The sequence below is a fragment of the Hypanus sabinus genome, chromosome 7, assembly GCF_030144855.1.
Source record: "Hypanus sabinus isolate sHypSab1 chromosome 7, sHypSab1.hap1, whole genome shotgun sequence".
In the NCBI taxonomy this organism is placed as follows: domain Eukaryota; kingdom Metazoa; phylum Chordata; class Chondrichthyes; order Myliobatiformes; family Dasyatidae; genus Hypanus; species Hypanus sabinus.
Window position 1 is genome coordinate 138406311 of NC_082712.1, and position 24281 is coordinate 138430591.

The following is a 24281-nucleotide window of genomic DNA, read 5'->3' on the forward strand; positions in this document are numbered from 1 at the left end:
TGCTGGCCACAAGTTCAGTGATAACATCTGAAAATGCAAGCCCGAGAAAGAAAGAGTAGCTTAAACTGAAAAAAGGAGGGTGCCTGGTGTCTGTCTCCCCTCCCTTCCCTAAATATATTTAATATTACTTTAAGTGCACGAGATAATTGACTTATCTGAGACTGATTATCAAATCTCCGAGAAGTGGCGGCCAAAGGGTTAATGTGTAACTCTATCAGATTTCCGAGTTGCACAGCATCGGTAAAAATGTTACACACCAGATGATCGGCGCGTATTTCTCAGTGTTAGCTTTCGCAGCCGTACTCTGCGATCCGAATAACAGCTCCGGCAAGCGCCGTTCTCTCATGAATCCAATCAATTATTCTCAATAGTCTTATCACAGCCGCGGAGATCGACCCAGTCGCTCTCTCTCCAATGGTATCACTTTCCGTACAAACGATAGGTATCGAGATCAGTGCGTTTTTTTCCCCAAAGGCCAGCGTGTTTATAATGTGGCGGTTTCTTTAATTAAAATAATAGCTTTTTAAACAACAAAAAAAAGTTCAGGAACATTAACGCTGGAATTGGCAGATTTTCTGAAATGCGTGGGAACGGTAGAGGCTGTGGTCTGTGCGGATCGGCGAGGGAGGGAGGGGAAGTTGGGTTTTCTTTCAGTTTTGATGCGTTACATTTGTTCGCGTTTGCGAAGTTCAGCAATCTCTGACCAGCATGTGGATGTAAATAGCTGGCAGTGTTGTATGTAGCATGAGTTGGCCCGGTGGCTGGCCGATCTCTTCCCCTCTTGCCTCAGTCCCTCACTCTCTCTCTTCTCTCTCTCTCTCCCTCTCTCTCTCTCTCTCTCTGGTTTTGGGAGCAGTAGACATCAAGGCTGGTTGCGAGGGGGGAGCCATAAGATCAATGCCCTGGCCATTCACTTTCTGATGTTGCACGACGGGAAATGCTTTGAATACTTGCGACATGGCCGCTGGAATTGATCGCCAAGATTGACAGCACTAACCATCGCCTTCACTTGTTCCACAAGAGAATAGCAATATTATTTTTCGGCAGCCCACCGGCAACTTCTGCCAGCGATTCGGACACCCCCACCCCCATCACCCCCTATCCATGGCCTGGGGACGCTCCAGCTGACTTTAAGCTCTTCGTTCCAGCTCTTTTGTTTTTTAATACATAACGATTGTTTTAAAATTGTAAAACGATTAGACACATCTAACGACACGGGATAGCTCGGAGCTGCGTCTCGCCAGACTGGCTTCTAAGGTAACCGGGCAAAACCCTTCTGTTTTTGTTTTTGTGTGTGCGCGCGTTGCTTGTTGTGTCTAGAGTCCTTTGCTTGTGTGCATTTCTACGGATTTCTTCTTAAGGGTTGTGCTGTGGCTGGAGGCTGATTTTTTTTCTCTCTCTCCGTTGTTGTTGCGATCTGGTTAGGGTCAGTTTGTGCGGAAAGGACAGCGCGCCTAGAGGTTGCTCCGCTAACAAACCGCACCCCCCCCCCCCCCCAACTTCAGATAGTCATCTACAATCTAAAAATCCTTGCGAGTTATTGCAAATTGAAATCTTTATGCTCCCTGTACACACATGAAAAAGTCTCCCCCTCTGCTTAGCAACCCCTATTCTTCGCTTCCGCGATCCGCTCTTTACGCCAAACCGCACGCTTTGGAAGGCGATCATCCCATACGCTAGGAATCAGAGTTTTACCAAGCAATCCGGGGTGGGAAGGAATTCAGACCCCGGCGTTTCCGAATACAAGTGGGAAAATAAGATTTTCGGGAAAGCTATGATTTCGTTTTGATAATAATAGTGTCGCAGCACCTTCAATAAATAACGCGAAGTTTAGTTTATGTTGCTCTGGTCATCCGTGCAGTATCGAAACAATTAGCAACAGTTTCCTGATACAGACAGGCGGCAATTTCGACTCTGTCCACACAGCGGTACTAGATGTTAAGTACCGCCCGCGGAAAGCCTCTGATCACAGAATTATAAAGTTGCAATCTGGACGCTTAAGATGCTGCCTGATGTTTATATTAAACTATAGTTTTCACGCAAAGAATTTATAAGGCTGGCATTTCTGTGGTTTTATCCATTCCCGCCTTTGTCTGAGATAATCTCTTCTTTAGTAAGTTCTGCTGGGGTCATGCAAATTGACCTGAGAAGAATGCACAAGCACGTAAATTAAAATAAAACAGGCATCCGGAGACCGACCCATAAGGAGACAATACCCAACCTTTCCATATAGCAGACTTACTTGGCGCGATCACGCACTTCTGTCAACTACAGGGGCCAAACGTGAGTCGTAAAATTTATTTTGAAACACCACTGATAAAATTATTTTTGAACAGTACTGAAATGTAGGACTTCACGATTTCCCCCGAACTGAATGCATATCGATTAGATAACAATGACCGTATTGTTTAGAAAGTTTTATGTAGTTTTATATTCATGCACCCAATTTCCTTATAAAATCAGAGTATTTACGTTTTGTTTGGCGTCGATCTCATCTTTAAATTTGGTTTTAATTTTAATACGGTATGCACTAATGCATTTTCTTAACAAATACACACTTTAATTTAATTTGGGGTATTTCTTTCTGTGGCTCCATCGGTGACGTGCTGTTTGTAATCCGATTAAGGTATTTTTCTATGAAATATTGCAATATCTGTTCTCCCCATTGCGTGAAAGAAGGAAAGCGTTAAATGATATCTCTAAATGGGACATTGCCTGTTTACCAGTTAGAACTTACTTATGTTATCGATCTGATAGCTGCCTTTCCTGAATTCGCACTTTTATGGTTGAAAAAGAAGAACAAGAGAGAAATTTGAAAAGACAATTAATGTTGTGCCTGTTACTGTTTTACCTCGGTGACGGGAAGGGGGGGGGGCGTTGTGGGGAGGAGAGAGTGAATGTGAAAGTTGTCTGGGGAGAAGAGATTAGCTCTTTCTGACATTCGGGTCAGGGGTGTTTCCCAAAATACTGAGTCAAAACTTTCACCAGAAAAAAAAATAATTCGCATGTTGAGCGCAGATAAGAAGCGTGTTTAACCACATCACATCTGTTTACTGAAAGTTTTTGGAAGTCATTTGCAATATTACATCTCTCCCATTTTATTTAGCATGACACACAAACCACTTTCTGAAATGATGCGAATATGCGCAAGAATTGTCATCTTCGACTGATTTTAAAATGTCTTTATGAAAACGGTCTGCGTGACTTAGCTATACCTTCCTGTGCATGGTTTAAAAAAATGTACTGTTTTCTCTTTATGATTTGTATCTGCTGTTCATAAATAGGCATAATGAAATGGTAAACCTGAAGGTAAACATCTCGATTAGACTCTAGTGATGAATTGTTAACTGTATTGAAACTCTTTATTAGAAATTTCACCTGATAAGACATATGTAGAAAACACACTATTTCAGTTTTCTACTGTGGTTGCGACTAATCGAGAATTATTCCGAATAACTATATATAATGAGAGTCTCACTGGAAGGTATTTGCATGATGCATGTACTAAACAATCCTCTTATGTTAACAGCAGTCTTTTAAAATGACGTGTTCTGTTTGCTTTCATGTGATTTCTCTGCACAGCAAACGATTATCAAGATAGATTTTATTGACCGTTCCTATAAGTTATCGAGACGCACTTCATTTAATAACCATTCTTCGTTATACATAATGCAGCTAATGCTGTAAGACTGTTTGTAAAACAATACCCTGGCTAGTCCTAGTGTTAGGGAAAAGTTGATCTGCTAATGGCATTTTGTTTTGAACAGCTGTCTGACTTGTTGCTTGCTGTTAAAGTAACTTCCCTCATAAGGTATGGTGGCACTGAAGCTGAAAGGATGTCCAAATGGCACATTTATAATTAGATTGCAAATTCAGCAGATTGTGTCCATACTACAGAGCTAAACTGCAATGTCTGGGATCTCAATAGAGGCGTCTTAAAAAGCGACTCCACTGAGTCTTGGATTATTCTCTTTTCACATTCTTCAACCTCTACAGCCGCGAACAGCAGGGACACTTGATTAAGGCAGTATATATTTCACATAATAAACACCTACCGAGGAGCTACAAGGCTAAAGTTTGGAGTCAACAGCGGGGGTGTGATATTCAAATTGTTGACAGATATAGACTCTGCAACCGCGATATGCCATTAGTTTAGTTCATATTCAACATTCTACAGCTCAGGTATAATTAATTATAGTGAAAAGCAAATTAAGAAGCGTTCATATATTCATATTTTCAGAATTTTGAAAAAGATGTCACTATTCAATATTGATTTTATAGCAGTTTACAATTTGATATTTTGTACGACCTGTGGATCATACATTGGATATTCAAATACCTAATAAAAATTGAAGCCAAAGTTAGACAATAATAATAATAATAATAATAATAAAGAGATTCAGGAATATCCATTAAACTAAAATAAACAAAGAACAATTTTGGAGTAATTTTACATTTCCTAATGTACCATTTATTGATTGCTGCTCACTACCGGCCTTTTCAATCAAGACAACTTTTTAAAGCAAAAATCCCATATCATTTCATCATAAGGATTTTTTCCCGAAATCAGTTATTTGAACTATGATCATTTACAAATCAACCTAAAATTCAGTATCGTTTACACTTCAACCCTCAGCCAAACTACAGTTTTTTTTGCATATTCACAGACTAAATGGAACGCATTTGGAATGATTTAAACTGCAGCGGTAATCATTATTGTTTGTCCAAGAAACGCGTCTAATTTATAGTACAAATTGAACTTAATGAGAATATGAATCAAAGGCAAAATTGCAAAGGGACCATCAGCAACTTGCATTTCAACATCATCGTCATATTTCCCATGAAATGAAATTCTGAATAATTTAAAGGTAGTGGGAACTAAATGGATAACATTCTTCTGAAGTTTAAAGTAAAAATCAAAATATAGAAACATTTTAACTAGTAAGACAGAAAACAAATTCCCTTTGCTTTTGATGCTCTTCGCAGTATCGATGTAATAATGTAGTTTGTATACAGTATCACCCAATTTCGGTGGGGCCATGGATAATTAAGGTTGAAAATGTACATATACCCTAAACCCTGCGATTGGAGAAAAAATATTGTTCCTTCTTAGAGAGCCTGTGCCGCTCCAGTTAATAATTTGATTAGTTATTATAATGGAAAGTCAATACTTTTTGCTGACTGCCGTACGACGGAAGTTGCACCTGGTTAAAATAAATGCTCTCAAAATAATAATGTCATTTGTTGGAGAACCAATAGCTATGTAAATTGTACATTTTATTTTGCAGAGCTCTGGGAAAATATTTGTTTAACGTGCAATTCAAATATAATTTTTGAGCTAAATACATTAGCTCATTGATGCACGTTAGCATTTCTAGGGTTAATTGACGTTTTGCACCGCTCGAAAATAAACCGTGACGGATATAATCCAGGTTATTGTAGATTCATTTTATTTCTTTTTTTAAGGTCAAACTAGTAGGTTTGAAAGTTGAATTTGCGGTGTTCACTTTCAAAATATTTTTGTAGTTTGAAATGTTGCAGTTGGGGTATACAATCGGAGCCTATGATTCTTCCCTATCTATCATCCCACCGACTCTTTCAGATGAGGAGCGCAGATGGCTTCCCCCTTAAATAACTCTTAGACTCGAGATATCACCGTATCCAGCGTATTTAGACTTTGCAGGTGCTGCAGACCCAGTTTGTGCTCGCCTGAGAAGTGAACTAGCCCCGCCTATGTGCATCCTGAGCACCTTTTTGTGGCGCGTCCATTCAAACAATGCTTGTTCCTTATGCGTGTCGTTTGGACTGGACAGAAAATCTGTGCAGGCGCAAAAGGGGAAAGAATGGAGGAAGAGAAGCGAGTGAGAGGAGGGAAAGGAGAAAAAGGAGACAGAATGAAGAGGAAGATCGTGCTGGTAGCCAACGGCAAACGTTAGAGAGAGACACGAGAGCAAATGCTTAAAGAAGCTGAGTACCGCGAAGGGAATGATCGAGAAAACACTTCTTGACGCAAACAGTTCAGTTGTAGTTGAAGAGCAACTGTGAAAAAATTAAAAGGAGGTTGCAAGAGACCGGGATAGGAGTGTGGGCTGTCAGACAGGGTTAAGGTCGGGACTGGCTGACAGAGTCTCAGATTTCGCGTCACAGCGGGCACAAGTCAAAGCAGCAGTGCGAGTAGGTCTGAAAGGACATTGTGGTGCCGGGGTTACTCAATTCAACCTAACGCAGTTCACCCCTGCAAGATATGAACATCCAACACAAATACGCGCAACCAAAGGTCCCATCATATAGACTTAAAATTGCTTGACATGATATTGGATTGAACCCCCCCCCCCATCTCCATTAGAGAATAGACGTTGTTTGCGAACGGCTTTTTGTTTTTGATTTGTTTAACAAGCTCTGTTGTGTAGTCCTCAGTTGTGTGTGATTTTGTTCGTGCAGCAGCTTGGAGTTGGTGAATCTTTGGCGATTTCTCCCTCTAGGCTTGGCAAGCACTCAAGATGTAATTTTCGCAAGACTCTTTCTTCTGCAAACGGATACAGCCACAGATCCGTTCATTCTGCAGGCTCCAGCGAGCGAAGCCCCAGCCGCAGCAGTAGTCAGTAGTAGCATGCACCACTCTCCAACTGGCCGTGTGTTCGGGAGAAAGTCAAGAGAACTATCCATTTCTCTGGCTTCTCTGGAACAGGTCATAAAGTTTCGAAAAGTGCACTTACTGTATTGTGAATTCAAACTAACCCAGTCCAAAGAGCAAACATTTTGGAGTTTTCAGCAATGTATTTTTGAAAAAGTGTGCCAACAGCTGGAGATATATAGGAACAATTCTTATTGAGAAAACACACGGAATAGTTCATAGTCTCTATGGGGCCCATATATTGTCTGCATATAGAAATAGATGAACTCTCTTTAAAATATTGTTATTTCAGTATTAATAGTGTTATTTAATAAAATAGGATTTTTCTATTTTGCAAAAGTGGGAAATAGATACGAACTGAACGTTTTCTTAGCCTTTCTTGTCTCACGTGTTTGAAAGCAGTTGTGCTCCCTAACGCCTTGATCAAGCCCTGAAGACTTATTCCAAGGACGTAATGGAAAACAATCGTCAATTATATGGAATCTCAGTTGCTTCTATTTAATCGTTGGTCTTTTTTTCATTGAATAGCTGAAAAACAATTGAGACAACTATGACTTCATTAACATGTCGAAGTAATTATTTGCTGACAAATCATATTTCTTATTAAACATGCAATACTCAAGTTTGTAACAGGAGACTAATCATAAGCAAAACATTAGGTATACAAACGGAATAATGTTTAATTATTTAGACTCTAGGGAGAAAGTGCCCATTCCTGAAGTTGATTGTATATGTGTATGTATTCTTGACATGATGCAAATATGCTTCGATAATCCTCAGAGAGTTCAATTGTAATTAACAGATCCCAAAGCTGCACCTTGTGCACAGTCATACAGCTGCATTTTTAAAAACTGTAGTGTTTAAGTAGCACTTAACTCTTATGCTTTATTTAATCTGTAATCCAGTGGAATATATTGAGTTCATCAAGATGCAAGATATATTTTATCTGGCTATTGACTGTATTTGAGGTCTACAGCAGTAAACTATTGACTGCAGAATTGTAGAGTGATTAATTGACTTATAATACCCAAAGTCGAAATCTGAGAGTATTATTGCACAGCAGAGGACAATTCTGTGACCTGCCAACCAAAGATTCAGTTTATGGACCGAAAGTTGTGATCACTATTAATTGGACAGAATACTGTTTTAAAATGGGAATCTGCTTGACCGATAAAGAGTCTGCTGTGACAATTCTATGTCTTATAGCCTCTGTTCTTTTGTACATGGAAGTCGTCTATTGCAGACAGTTGCTTGTTGATACTAATTCAAAATCAGTGAGATAATTTTTTCTTTCCATAAAGGAATAAATCTTCCTCCAATTTGATTAGAGTTGTTATTCTAGATTCAGTAGAACCTGTTATCACTAGGATTTTAGTTAAAACATAATTGTGGGTGTAAAGGCATTTTGCAGTGTTTCTGTTTGAATTGTAAAGTGCAATAATTATGAATATTGCCCTCATGCCTTACACTTGCTAAGGAAGAAATGGAGCTTTAGAAATCTAATGTGGAATTTCAATAGCTGTAAGCCTACTACTGAGAGCAGTTTCACGAGTTTGGTATATCACTCAAAATGCATATTGCCACATACATTTCTTTTAGTTTAAGCCTAATTTTCTTTTCATTTTTTGCATATTGGCATCAAATAAATGCGTGACAACACGGGAAATATATACCAGATGTATTTCATGCCTGAAATCTTTCCTGTCATTAGAAATATAATTCTTGTTATGTCATCCTGGGATTGAAATTTATGTCTCTCAAATGACTAGACTTGATTATTCAAAAACAACAAAGTAGTGAGTATATCCTGAATATATGAAGCAAAGACTGGACCATGGCACTTTCTCACATCTTCTGGGTGTAGCCCAAGTCAGTTGAATGATTACAATTTTATCCAATATTTTCTGGTCTCAGGTGCCATTCCAGATGGAGTACGACTTACAGCTTTTGGACACTTTCTATTACCAACTCAGATCTATGATTGGTGGTTGGTAGATTGATCATGAAGAGAAACACAATAGAGCTTGATTTTTATAGTTCCTCGATGTGCACTCTCCAGCAGGGGTCATAGGATAGGACTCAGAAGTGAAGGCAAAAGTTTTTCCTGAGCATCTTTTGCTCATGACATTGTCCCAGTTGAGATCACATTACTCCAGGCAGACCAGGATTTAACTTGGCGCATACCTTGCCCAACTCCATATGAGACTGTATAGTACATTTACCTGGGGACATTAGCTAAAAATTCCTTATGAACCTGTGGTAATATTGTAACAATCATTAAACATATAATGTGAATATCACAATGGGGTGACCAACAGCTAAAAATCTTTCAGATTAATAAAGAACACTTTTGAAAGATGTAATGCATCTGGAAATGAAGAACATAGTTGCTTGGGATTAATTTGAAGGCAATAGTCACCCTTTTGTTCTGTATACAGATTATTGGATAACATCGAATTTTAATCAACCAACTCACTTGAAATAGTGCCCCATATTAATATAAATCATTGACTCAACATGTATTGATGGATTAAAAACAATTCCACTCTATTTTAAACAAACTGAGTTGACCTGGTAGGTCATAGCCTTGTAGAAAGTTGATGTAACATGGTTGACAGGACTTGGTTAAGGCCTTGCCCCTGTCATTCACATTAGGATGTAATAAGAGCTCAGTTAATGAAGTATTTACATTATTTTAGCATTTGAGGCAAGCCCATTAGAGTGAGACCCTTCCATATATTGCAGCATCTTGTGCATCTGTTGAAATGTTTGCTACATTTTCATTAAAGTGCAATGAATCATAAAAGTAAAGATTAGCATTATTATCACATTTACATTGAAACATACAGTGAAATACATCACATTGCATCATTGATCACCACAGTCCAATGATTGTGCCGAGGAACGCCACAAGTTTTGCCACACCTCCAGTGCCAACATTGCATGCCCTCAACTCACTAAAGCAAATTTTAACTGTATGTCTTTGTATTATGAGAGGAAACTGGAGCACATGGAGGAATCCCACACATTCACATGGAGAACATAAAAAAATTTTTACAGACAGTGATGGGAATCAAACCCTGTTCAGTGATGCTTGGCACAATAAAGGGATTGTGCTAACCACTATTGCAAAAGAGAAAAATATCTTGATCAGTTTTAAGAATGCAATTTAACAATTCTATCATTGTTAATCATAGGTTTGAGCTTCCTTGTGTACAGGGGATCCCTTGCCTTCTAGTGAACCACAAAATGCTTCTGCAACATTTAGGCTGTTAGAAAAGATGAAATATGAAGGCAATGAGTCAATGATATAAAAGAGGGTACCAAAAGATTTTTTTCAGATACATGAAGAGCAAAAGAAAGGAGGGAGTTGATATTGGACTGCTGGAAAGGTAGTAATAGAGGACAAAGAAATGGCGGATGAACATAATGAGTATTCTGCATCAGTCTTCATTGTGGAAGACATTAGTAGTATGTCAGAAATTTGAGAGTATCAGGGAGAAGAGGTGAATGTAGTTATTGTTACTAAGGAGAAGGTGCCTGGGAACCTGAAAGGTCTGATGATAGATAGTCATCTGAACCAGATGGATTACATCTCAAGGTTCTGATAGAAGTAGTTGAAGAAATTATGGAAGCATTGATAGTGATCTTTCAAAAATCACTAGATTCTGAAGTGGTTCCAGAGGATTGGAAGATTGCAAATGTCAGTTAACTCCTGAAGAAGGGAGAAAGATAGAAGAAAGGAGATTGTAGGGCAGTAAGCCTGATCTTAGTGATTGGGAAGAAGTTGGATTTGATTGTTACGGATGAGGTTTTGGGATACTTGCTTGGTCTGCTTGGTCTAATTTTGCCCCTATGTCTTATGCTTATGCAGTCGGTAGCATAGATCACAGATATTTTCCCTATTAAAAAGACCAGGTAATTCTTTATAAGTGAAAGACCATACTGACTGTTAAAATGTTCATGCAGAGAAGGCCCAGGCTTCATTTGTGCAAAAAATCACTTGTATACAGTTAGCAAAATTAATCAGTTTCATGCCTTCTCTTCACCTAAAGCTTAACACCTCCAATAAACTGTTCAGTTATTTTCATGAGAAGCTGTAACATTCTGAAATATAGCCCTAAGCCTTAAATTTGTGCGGTCTAATGTTAGTGTGTAAATGCTGCACAAATCTGTATGAAATTCTTCAGTGCTCTATTTTAGTGGTGTCAATAAATCATTCTGTATGTTTAATCAGCACTAATATACTGTACACTAAGATCTCACCATATAATTTGAACAGTATAATGTTATTCACTTTGAGCTAAGGACTTGTTGATAATTTAAATCTATTATTTATAATACTTTCAGGTTTTGTGCAATGCAGTTTTTACTTTAAATATATTGATACTTAGAACATTTTCTTAAGATTTAATCAAAGCCCTAGAGATGGCATTTTCAGTCATCTGTATATCATTGCATTGAATAGTGGTATGATCTGTGCACAAATCATATCTGGATCATTACTACTAAATGCCCATATATAAAGAAACCAATATATGGATATCTTGAGCTCTGGAGATGACAGCGGGTGGGTGGATGAGAGATAGAGTCATAGAGTCACAAAACATGCCCTTTGGCCCATTTAGTCCATTCCCTGCCATTAATCTGCCTAGTCCCATTGATCTGCACCGAGACCATAGCCCTCCATACCCCTCCCAGCTATGTACCTACCCAAATTTCTCTTAAATGTTGAAATCAGTCCCACATCCACTACTTGCATTGGCAACTTGTTACGCACTCTCACCATCCTCTGAATGAAGAAGTTTTCCCTCATGTTCCCCTTAAGCATTCCACCTTTCAACCTTAACCCATGACCTTTAGTTGTAATCTCACCTAACCTCAGTGGAAAAAGCCTGCTTGCATTTACCCCATCTATAGCCCTCATAATTTTGGATACCTCTATCAGGTCTTCCCTCAGTCTTCTACATTTTAGGAAATAAATTCCTAACCTCAGTTACCTGTGACATAATTTTCAATGAATTATGGATGTCTGGCCCAGATCCCTCAGTTGTACCTCACTCCTTGGTGCCCTACCCTTCACTATTGAAGACCTATCCCGTTTGGTCCTCCCAAAGTGCAACACCTTACGCTTGTCTGGATTAAATTCCATCTGCTATTTTTCAGCTCAGTTTCCAGCTGGTCCAGATCCTGATGTAAGTTTATATAGTCTTCCTCACTCTCCACTAGACCCCCAGTCTTCATGTCAATAGCAAATTCACTGGTCCAATTTACCACATTATCATCCAGACCTTTGAGATAGATGACAAACTACAATGGACAAAGCACCAGTCCCTGCAGGACAGCACTACTGACGGGTCTCCACTCAACGAAGCAACCATCTAACACTCCCTGGCTTCTCCCAAAAAGACAATGTCTAATCCAATTTATTATCTCAACTTGAATGCCAAGCAACTGAACCTTCTTGACCAATCTCTCATATGTGATCTTTTCAAATGCCTTGCTAATGGCCATGTAGACCATATCCGCTGCCTTATTTTCATCAACTTTCTTGGTAACTTCCTTGAAGAACTCTATAAGGTTGGTTAGAAATGACTTTCACACACAAAGCCATGTTGACTATCCCTATTCAGTTGGTGTCCATCCAACTACGTATATTTCTGGTCCCTTAGAGTACCTTGCAATAACGTTCCAACGAACTGTTATTAGGCTCATTGGCCTATAATGTCCTGGCTTATTCTTAGAGCCTTTTTTAAACAAGGAACAATATAGCTATCCTTCAATCCTCCAGCACCTCACCTGTGGCTAAGGATGACTTAAATATTTCTGCCAGGACCCTTGCAATGTCTGCACTAGTCTCCCAACGGATCTGAGGAAAACCTTGTCAGGTCCTGCCAATTTATCCACCCTAATTCGCCTCAAGATATCAAACACCTCCTGCATTGTAATCTCTATAGGGTCCATAACCTCATTGCTGCTTTGCTTCACTTCTATAGACTTTGTATCCGACTCCTGAGTAAATACAGATGCAAAAAAATCCATTTAAGATCTCACTCATCTCTTTTGTCTCCATGCATAGTTACCACTCCAATCTTCCCAATGAACCATTTTTGTCCCTTGCAATCCTCTTGCTTTTAATGCATCTGCAGAAGTCCTTAGGATTCTCCTTCACTTTGTCTGCTAGAGTAACTTTTTAGCTCTCCTGATTTCTTTCTTAAGTGCTTTCTTGCATTTCTTACACTCCTCAAGTACCTCATTTTTTCCTACCTGCCTATACCTGCTATGAAACTACTTTTTTTTTCTTAACCAGGGCCTCAGTATCTCTCTAAAAACAAGGTTCCCTAAAACTGTTATCCTTGCCTTTTATTCTGACAGGAACATTCAAACACTGTACTCTCAAAATTTCACCTTCCCGTTTACCAAATACACCTTTGTCAGAAAACAATCTGACCCAATCCACACTTGCCAGATCCTTTCTGACACCATTGAAGTTGGCCTTTCTTTAATTTAAAATCTCAACTCAAGGACCAGACCAATCCTTTTCCATAAGTACTATTACCTTGTAAGTATTGGTATTATGATTCCTGATTGAAAGTGCCTCCCTCGTTCCCTAATAGAGATTTAGTATCACACTTTCTATGCTTGGGACTTCGATGTACTGATTAAGGAAACTTTCCTGAACACATTTGACAAACTCTATCCCATTCAGACCTTTAACTGTATGGGAGACCCAGTCAAAATGTGGAATGTTAAAATCACCTATCATCACTACCTTATGATTCTTGTTACAGTCTGCGATCTCTCTACAAATTTGCTCCGCTAAATCCTGCTGACTGTTTATTCTATTCTGTAATCCCATTAATGTGGTTATACCATTCTTATTCCTCATTCCTACTCATAAAGCTTTACTTGATGAGCTCTCCAGTCTGTCCTGTCTAAGCATTGCTGTGATATTTTCCTTGACTAGATGCGACCCCACCCCCTTTAATCCCTCCAATTCTATTGTGTCTGAAACAATGGAACGCTGAAACACTGAGCTTCCAGTCCTGCCCCTCCTGCAAACAAGTCTCACTAATGGCTACAATATCATAATTCCTCATGCTGATCCAATCCCTCAGCTCATCTGCCTTTTCTACAATACTTCTTGCATTGAAATATATGCAGCTCAGAACATTAGTCCCACTATGCTCAACCTTTTGATTCCTATCTTTATATGTAAGCTTAATAACATTTTTCTCAACTATTGGTTCTGGCACTCTGGTTCCCATCCCCTGCAACTCTAGATGTGTGACTAATTCCAGTATTAAAGTTACATTATATTTTTGGAGTCAGGTGAGATCTCATTCTGCATTATAGCATTGAGACCCTCTCAAGGTGATCACCGGAAAACATTTATGCTTGATATCAAATGGAACAGAAGAGTAGTGCAGTGATGTGGCAGGTTTAAAAAGCACTCAGGCAGGTCTGAAAAAAATTACTGCTAAATAGTTTTAACATGTATTTTAGGAGCTCCATCCAACAAAATATTTAAAATCTAGCAGAACTCTGCATCTATGCATGTATAATGTTATCAATTTGGATAGTATAAAGTGACATTAATCTAATGCTGGCTGATTCCTGCCAGCTTTCCCATCTTTTGTTATTCAGTAGCAAGCTCTTTAGCCCCCTCCACATTACTGATCAGAACAAATTTAATTGGCTCATTTTGTCACTCTACATCTTTTTGTGTTGATGTGGATCTCACTGGACCACAAGAATATATTTTGAAATTAATGAAGGTGGATTGAGAGTTGTGCTCTTGTATCTAAGTTTGAAGCTTTTGGGCTGAAGTCTTACTTCAAGCAATTATGCACAAATTAAGATTGACCACTGTCTTAAAATTGACAATAATCTTGTAATTAGATGTGCAGAAACTTTAGATTAGGAAGGCCAAAGACTTTGTCTTGGTTCCTCTTCACCTTCTGATCTCAGCATTGGACACCCTCCCACCCCCAGTAGCTGTCCAAAATAGAACTGTTGTTCACAACATTTATTTGACCTTCTTTGAACATAGTATCACCAAGTTTGACAATAATACTTCCATTACATTTGACTGTCTTCTCCACAGCTCATCTGCTGATGAAACTTTAATCTCTCTATAGATGGCTGCTATATTATACCCTAATTCTACCCTTTGTGTGCTTTATGTCGCCAAAGCCGGGTCGTACATGTCTCACTCTTCATCACACCTTGTATATCCAGGACCTCAGTGCTGAGTGACTGAGTTCAATTCTGGTGAAACAGCAATGCAAGTTCATAATTATCATTCTTGCTCTTAAATCCACATCTTGCCCCTCTATATATCTGTAATCTCTTCCTGATCAGCAGAATAGGACTAATGGGTTTGCTTATGCATGTGCTAATCCAAGAGTTTCTGAAATGCCCCTAATATATCTGCCGCTCCCACTAACCCTGGTACCATGCACCCTGCATTGATATGATAGGAGGAATGGCCTCCTTTTGTGCTTTAACAGTTCATACATGTATTATTTTAGATAACTATGGTTCTTTAATTCTGACCTCTTGAATTGACAAATTGAAGAAAATTGAATTGCATGTACATTGACAATTGTGTCTACACTTGCAAATGTTCTAAGCTTTAATTTTCTTCTATTACCTTTTTAGCTTTCTTCCCCCAAGACTTCACATAAAATATTTTCCTTTGTCCTGGATGATCATTTGCACGAGCAACTTATGTGACCACAGCCAAATTTCATACAACAGGGTATATTACAAAACAGTACACGCTCCCTTGGCCCACAATTTTGTATCTACTTGAAGATCAATTTAACCCTTCCCTCCTACAAATCCTTCACTTTTTCTATCATCCATGTGCCAATCCAAGAGTTTCTGAACTGTCTCTAATCTATCTACCTCTTATCACCAACCCTGGCAGAGTGTTCCATGAACCCACCACTCTCTGTGTAAGAAATGTAACTTTGACATCCACCCTTACTTTCCCCCAATCACATTAAAATTATGTCCCTGGTATTAGAAATCATGCCCCTGGGATAAAGTCTCTGGCTATCAACTGAATCTTGCCTCATATCATCTTATATACCTCTGCCAAATCATTTCTCATCCTCTTTCGTTCCAAAGACAAGAGCCCTAGCCCGCTCAACTTATCTTCATAAGACATGCTGTCTAATCCAGGCAGCATCCTGGTAAATCTCCTCTCTAAGACTTCCATATCCTTCTGATAATGAAGTGATCAGAATTGAACACAATATTCCAAGTGTGGTCTTACCAGGGTTTTATGGAGCTGCAGCATTATCTCCGGGCTCTGGAACTCAATCCTCCAGCTAATGAAGGACAATACAATGCTCACATCTCTACATTATAGGTACTATATAAATACACATTGACGTTGCCCATACCACAAACAGTGCTTTCACTGCTGCAGTTGGTTGCTTTCAGATGAGATCATAAACTAAGTGCACTCTCAGGTAGATGTAAAAGTTGTCACTATGTGATGGGCTGAGCTTGTGAAAGATGAATCATAAATCACGATTGTGAATCTTTTTCTCTTCAGCCCTAACCATTTTCCCACTGGCTCCACTCTAATAATAAAACGTGATATGTTTTAGAATGCAGATATGTGCAGCTGTATTCACACATCAGCACACAAGCAGATAGCTATTTTAATGTTTTTTGATACAAGAAAAATGTGAAATTGCCATAATAATTTATGCTTGTTGATCCCTCATTCTTCAATGCAAATAATGGTTTCAAACTGAAATGTATATACAAAAGCAACCAGAAACTAGTATATTCAAGTTTGTAACAATATGCATTATTTTATTTGTGTGATGCTGTGACAATTTGACATTGAACTTTATTGAAGGAGAGGATTGTGTAATCATTTGGAACATGTTTACAGTGTGTCCCTGGGACAATTTGCCACTGGCAATATCCTGGTTGTGTATTTCCCGTTAGTCAATATAAAGCACCTAAGCTACACAGCTCTGTGGAGTCAACGAACCAAATACCAGTACTTTACCAGAACCGCTGTTAGAGACAGTGTAAAATCCAATGTAATCCTTCTTGGATTTCCAAATACAAAGCACAGTCAGAGTCCAAACTGGGAATACATTGCTCATTGGTCTTATGTCCCTTGTTTGAGTACAACTTCCATGTCAACTTTAACCACACCATAAAAAGCAGTATTACTAAGCTGTCCTAGAGTGCAACCACAAGTGTAAACAGCAGGCGAAGGCTAACAGACATTGTTCTAAGTACCATTGCTGAATCTGTCAGTGATTTATTTCAAAACTGCAATTTTCTGAAGCTCACAGTGTTCTGCAGAGGCAGACCTTGCCTCTTTGGCATTGGTGGGGCTAATTTATCAATACACAATTCAGCAGTAAAATGAGGTTTAAATGCTTCTCTTTTTCTCAGTAAAGGCCCAGCTTTCAGTCCAGATTTCAACCTTGTGGAAACACTATTTGTGGTTTTATTATTTTCACTCTTTCTCCTTTTACTTGTTGTAAGTTGTAATTTTAGGACACTGGAGGTATTTGGTGATAGTTATTACAGCTGAGATCTGATATACACACAGGCAATTTATTAAAGTTTTGTGAACTGCATTTTAATGTTAAAAGAGCAGTGATTTGGTGCCCTGGTATTCGGTGCTTACATCAGGTATGTGTTTATCTGCAGTCGACTGTGCTCTGTATCAGTTTGCATAGCTTAAAAAAAATAATGTTTAGGTCTGGTATGTTAAAAATTGTGCAGACCAGCACTTCACACCTTAAAAAGGCAAAGCTTCTCTGCAGTATTTTATTCTGTCCATGTCTTTTGAAAGCAGTAGAATTCAGCATTTGGAAGCACTGGAATGCTGTTTGTTCTATTAAATTTAACTTAAGAGCTAGCTATAATGCTAAAATAATAAAAACAGACCTATTTTCATCATAAATCCTATCTCAAAATATAATTATGCCTGTTGGAGTTTTAGCTACATGACTAAATGATGTACTGTATCTAATCTACATATCTTTTTACATCTGGAAGCTAATAAATTCCTTTAGCAATAAGGTTTTTTTAATGGTGTAAAATGCACTTTCCATCTTCATGGCCATCCACCCAGCAGTTTCAAATAATTATATTTGCAGATAGTTTATTATGATAACAGGGACGACTTTACTAAGAACTCTGATTTAATAGTCTTGCATTCTAGAAGCTTGAAAATGCTTTGTACTTTTGAACCTTTCGTCCCACAGATTTTGCTTATTCCTTCCACATTCCTCTAAGATATAACAAAATGTAAACATTTAAATTCTGTTTAATTAAATATTCTATGTTTTTGAAAAGAAAGTTTCACAACCAGTTTTAGTAAAGAATGAAGATTGTTTTTAAATTAGCACTTACATTTGCAGTTTTTTTAGACAATTCTTACATTTTTTGGAATGCTGCTGCATTTTAAATGCCATAAGCGTATCCTTCCAGAGTGAAATAGTTTTACGAAAAATAAGTTCACGGGGTTAGTCCTTGTGTAAACTCATGTGAAGAGGCAATTGTCTCCAAACACTATAACGAGGTTAATGGTGGAAATATATTTTAGCAGTTAACATTTCAGAACATCAAATCAGGCAGAGGGAGACACTAGGGATGATATTATACAGATACAGTATTGGGAGATTATGTGTATCTCATTAGTTTAAAGCTGAGAAGGATAATGTGGCTCAGACTCCTGATTTATTTGACCGCGATACTTCGAAAAGAAAACTAGGTTTTTTTCATGTGCACATTTGAGTGATAGTAATCGAACTGTTACTTGGGCTTTTCAATGTTACTGGGAGGAAAATTTCAGTTCTTGATGCCAGTATGTCTAGAGCTTCTAATAGCGTCTGCTAAAACTACACTTTTTATGCTACAAAATATTTGCCTTTATCTTCTTTTAAAAACTGACTAAAAAAGTTATATATTTTTAGCTTAATACTGGAAGCATTTATGTGTCATAATAATTTGCATTTATTATCATTGCACCATATTTAATCTTGTACATTATGATCTTCATAATAACCCAACACTAATTTTTGAATGAAATTCATCAGATGATATATGAAGAACCAACACTATTTTACTGAGGCTTTGCAGAATCTGGTTTAAATTCAGTCTGTTTAGATTGGAGCCAAAACTGGGCTAAATTTTCACCTTTAATTTACAGCAGTGCTATTTCAATTGCAAAACAAAAAAAACTGGCTTAGACCTTACTAGGGAGGAAAATTCTATTTTTGACTTTAGTGCTGACCGCCGTTGTCCAGCTAATCTGTACAGATGAAAGGCTTTTGATATATTTCACTTTATATTTAGAGATGTTAATTAATAGACTATGTCCCATACTTACTTCTTTCTATCAGAATTGATTAAATTCACCCAGACTGATAAATTTCTGATTTTAAGTACCTTGCATGATCAACCATCTCCTTCTGATACTTGGCTGAAGAAATGGAGTGATGAGGATTAAAAATAAATCAGGTAACTCAAAGTGAAGCAATGCCTCTCCAGCCTGACATTCCCCCACCCACACATACCTGTAACGCTAACTTCCTAGTGTCTGGACAGGAAGGGTTGAAATTGCCACCGCCACAGCTGCTGGTGCAGAATCTGCACTTGTGTCAGCAATCAGGTCAAACTGCGTTGGCATAAACAGTATTAGCATTGTTGAGCCAAGCCAAATATTTTGCCCACTGGGTCTACAAGTGAAATGAAAAGTTTATATCGAAAGTATCAAAATTCTGTTTCCCAGCCAAACTTTGACTGATGGTTTATGACTAGCAGACAATTAAGAGTGCATATTCTTAGTTAACTCCTCTAAGACTAGTGTAGCTGATTTCCCAGGGAGCTAAAAAAAAAAATCAAAGGCATTATATTTTACAGCAAATAAATGGAAATCAACTTCCATCCATTTTATCTTTTCTCCCCTTTTGTGTGGATGGCAGTAATTCACATTTAGATACATGATCAAACAGAAACAGATTTCTAATTACTTCTCATGTGTATAATACTGGCCAGTAGATCCTATTTCAACCTTTATTAGGTGTGGAAAACAGATGCTTATTGATTGAACCTTTATTATACATTCTGCATAGTTTGATTTTCAATGGAAAACAATTTTATTTTCACAATTTTGTGAAGAATTTATTCCAGGTAGACAATCTACAACTACCATTTCTCTCCTAACCTGCATCCTTTCCCAACCGTAAGCAAGTTAAAATGAGCAACACACACAAAATGCTTCAGGAACTCAGCAGGCCAGGCAGCATCTATGGAGGAAATGAACAGTTTCATTGGTACTGAAGAGCCTTGGGCCAAAACGCTGACTGTTTATTTCCCTCCATAGATGCTGCCTGACCTGCTGAGTTCCTCCAGCATTTTGTGTGTGTGTTGCTCAAGATTTCCAGCATCTGCAGAATCTCTTGGGTCTAAAATCATCCCCAGGTTAGTTAACAAAGAATTTTTTCAATAATGAACTGGACTAATTTCACCTCATGTTCTCAATATTTATTGATTATTTTTTATTGTTATTATTTCTTTTGTTTCATGTCTGCACAATTTGTTGTCTTGAACACTGGTTGAATGCCCAAGTTGGTGCTGTATTTCACTGATTTTGTTATGGTTATTATTCTATGGATTTATTGAGTATGTGTGCAAGAAGATGAATCACATGTATATGGTGACATACATGTAATTTGATGATAAATTTACTTCGAAATTTGTATGCTAATAGGATGTGTATCTGTAAAGTTCCACTTATAACAGTAGTCATGAGATCCAGATCAAGGTAGGAACCCTTTCAGATTTTTCTTTAAACCAGGCTGACATGACAGTTACAGGACTAGCAATTGAGACATTACTAGTTCAAAAAGAGGTTATTGAACTGAAATGTTCACTCTGTTAACCTTTCCCATAGACATTGCAGACATGCTGCATATAGTATTTATATGCATTTTCAGTTATTTTCATATTTCTGGCATTTAGTACATTGTGCTTATGCTAGGCCATATTCCACGCTGACTATTTCAGGTAATTATTTTTCACTAACATCTGGAGTTTTTTTTATTTCTTGTCTGCCTTGTACCTGCTGATTTTTCTGTGTTCCTTCTTTCCCTCCCCAAATTCTCTGAATCTTAAAACTCATTTATCTGTAACTATTCCTTAACTCTTCCAATAGATCACTGACCTGAAAAGTTGCCTGATTTTCTTATCCCAGGGGCTACCTGATCTTCTATGGCTTTTTAAAAGTCATTCTAGTATTTTAATTTTATGGCCATGTATGAAACTGATTTTTGCTAAATCTGGTCATTGGTGGCACAGCAAAAGAATAAATGCCTGAAAAGCTAAAGACAAACATTATCATGACTGCAGCAAAGTCTTAAATGATGTAACTGATTTTAATCCCCTCAGGAAAATCCAAGGGAGTGCAATCATTGTTGTCCATGTCCAGAAAATTAACTAATAACAGATTCATAGAGAAATAGTGAAGACAAGTGGTATAAGTCATTATTTCTCTTCACAAAATGCACTGTTCTACTAAATCTTCAGTCCAAAATACCAAGCATTTACTCCTTCCCTCTCTATCTAGGGTGAATTAGAACATGATATCCTTAAGTGGCCTTGCTCAAGAGTGTGTATTTTAAAGTAGGTCTTGATAGTTTGATTGGCAATGTAATGAGATCATTGCCTTGAAACTTCTATCTGTTGATAACTGGGTGTTTTTTTTAATTTGTTTTGGTTTGCATATGTTTTTTGTGGGAGAAATACCCTCTGTCTTTGCCTTATTGCATATCTGGGGCTATGTGAAGCTGTTGGTGGTGCCTAAACTGTCCTAGTGCAAAATTTTCCATTATTCAGCATTAACAATGTGACAGGGGTGATATAAATGTTTCTGCTGTGGTTGATATAATGTCTGCTGCAGCTCAGATTTTCTCTGCTCTCCAAGATGGCAATAGGTATTTCAGAACTAACTCCATCTGTAATTGTTTCAAGAGTGGATTCAAGTGTTTCTTGAGTCCATATGTCGAAAAGATAGTTCCTCCACTTTCAAAAGTACCAATACTTATGTGCATATGTGAGGCAGACCACAATCTGATGATTTGTTGCTGAATTAGCCTCTTTGGCTTTAAGGTAGATTTGGTAGCACTAGCAACCTGCGACTGTTAGAATTGATAAGTTCATGATGGTTGCAAAAGATGTATTTGTACCTTTGACTCTTCAGCAGCTGTTTTGCTTGATGGTGGTAAGAATGGGCCAATAATTTGTGTCTTGCTGCTTATCAGCCAGGCTGAAGATGATGGAACTGTCATATAATGGCAACCATTGGACAAGATACATTTTCTGAACTGCATGTGACGATACTTCGAGCTGGTTTATCTACTGATATTTGCAGTAAACCAATGCAAATATATTGCCAATCTGTGAATGCATGGCCACTAATGTCACCTAAAACCAATCTCTTTCTATGGCGCTGGCTGCGCCCATGTTCCCACATAAACAAGCACAGAGACAACACACAGACCTGTGAGCTAACAGATGAAAAAACAGAACAAAAAGATTCAATTTATTGGAAGAACATACAAAATAAGAAAAAAAACGTATATTGAAGTTCACTAATGCAAATATTATTGTCAGGATTAGAGATGTACATATGTAATTCTTGTTCAAGATGTGGACATCAGCACCCAGTGTATCGATTGGTTGACAAACTTAATGAACAAGGACAGTTCCTATATATCAATTGACTCCCAAGGTTGGTGACCAAGCAGTGATTCACAATTCTGGTCTATGTTTTAAGAGGCCGATAAGGATCACCATACCCAAAGCTGTGGGAGGGTACTGTTCGGGATGGAAAGCATTTCCATATCAAAGGGCTGAGTGTGCTCAGCAGTACAGTAATTAAAATGCAGTGGTTTGGGCTGTCTCTACTGGCATTGAGGCAGAGTGTTGTTGAAAGTGAGTGCAGTGTGCAGCGGTTACTTTGCCACATTTTTCTGCAAATACACTTATAATTTTCTACAAACATCAATCCCAGTCCACACTCTTCTGTGGCTGGCTTGCTTACAATCCAAAACCATTAAGAGTTGAAAGTATTTTTCCCTATCAACCCTCTCATTGTGGGTTTGTGCATTGACTATTTTTATTCTGCTTGTTTGTATTTCCTTCAGCTAAATTGAAAATCAGACTGTTTTCTGTTTCTATTGAAAGGGTTGTTTCTTTACACTTGATTTATTCCCCTCTAATTCCCCTTCCCCATTTAGAAAGCACCCGTGTGTTATCCAATTACTGTTACTGGTATATGGTCTGATATCATTGCTATTATAAACAGTCTATGTCAGGCTCAATGGATGGAGGAAATCAGTTCTTCATTACTTCCTAAAGAGAGAATCTAAATGTTGTATTTAGTGCCATAAAGTGGATCGATTGAAGGGCACTGACTGTGCCAAGGTTTCAAAATAAATAAATAAGATGGAATATATACATATTAGTATATAAGTAATTTCCTGCATTCAGCTGGGCATTTATTTTTCATTAATTTTGGATCTAATTTAAGGAAATTCATGCTTCTTAGAACAAATATGTTCCTCTGTTTCATCTATCATCTCATCATGTTGCATTAAAAATCTGCAAATGGTTTCTAAGTGCTTAAAAACTCACTTTTATAAACTTCAACACGAGGAAACTTTATAGTTCTTATCTCAACAATGTGTGCTCATTTTATTTCAAGGTATTATTAGCAGAGGCATTTAATTCAGGTTAAGAACTGCTATGCCTAGTTCTCATATTCGTTGCCCATGAGTCAACTGCAGTCTTCGTCTCCAGTGCATGTTAACAAATTAGTTTTGAGAACACTTCCACAGGCTTGTTTTCCACATTACAATCACATTTTCACCATCCATAGGCTGAACTTTTTCCTCATGACTTTATCTCCATTATGGTCTATTAGCCACCGATAGGCATTCTCTTCTTCAATCCTTGCCACTTATATCTTTGTTTATAAAACTTCTCTGAACCTTTTACTTTAGCTTGCATTGTCAGGTTACCTGTCCAGTGTTATATTTTTTCTTTATTTCTGCTTGTTTCTGTATCTATCATTTCCCTTTGCTTTGTGAAGCTCTGAAATGTTTTAACATATGATGTGCTTAAAAATGTTACCAGTTGTTCATGCAATCATCTAAAGTATTGCATAAGTGTATATAAGAAACTATAACAAATGAAAATTATTTCTTAACTGAATACAAATAAGTAGAAATGGGCACAAGTTGCACTTATGTTAAATCTACTCAAGTGTTTGTCTGTAGAGTGAATAACATGGAAAAATTAAAGAAGAGGCTTGACATTAATTGGTGGACAAATATAGGTCACCTAATCTAGAAATGAAATGCTTATACAGTGTATATAAACATAGGGAAATGGTTTAGTCTTCATCTGTGCCTGTACTAGGGGTTCTTGAAGCTGACAGCAGTGTCTGAATTGGAAGAAAATTCATTTCCCAGGATAAGTTTTCATCGGGGTGAAAAGCAGAAGGAGAAAAGTCAGTTAATGAGCCACTCACCAGAAAGTGGAAACATTTTGACTCCAGCCATGGTTGGAATGTATGTGATAAGTGTAA

General features: G+C 37.8%; 1 protein-coding gene across 11 annotated transcripts in view; it reads left to right on the forward strand.

The window, feature by feature from the left end:
• Positions 1-477: 477 nt before the first annotated feature.
• Positions 478-24281, forward strand: part of sox6 (SRY-box transcription factor 6) — a 602254-nt gene continuing 578450 nt past the window's right edge. For 8 of the 11 annotated variants that reach the window (XM_059975754.1, XM_059975761.1, XM_059975763.1 and 5 more), the window contains exon 1: positions 478-1257. The gene's annotated coding sequence lies outside the window, so the exon portion shown is untranslated. Of the gene's footprint in view, positions 1258-2100; positions 2284-24281 lie in introns of those variants that run through there. The other 3 variants (XM_059975762.1, XM_059975768.1, XM_059975769.1) reach the window with 1 other exon arrangement.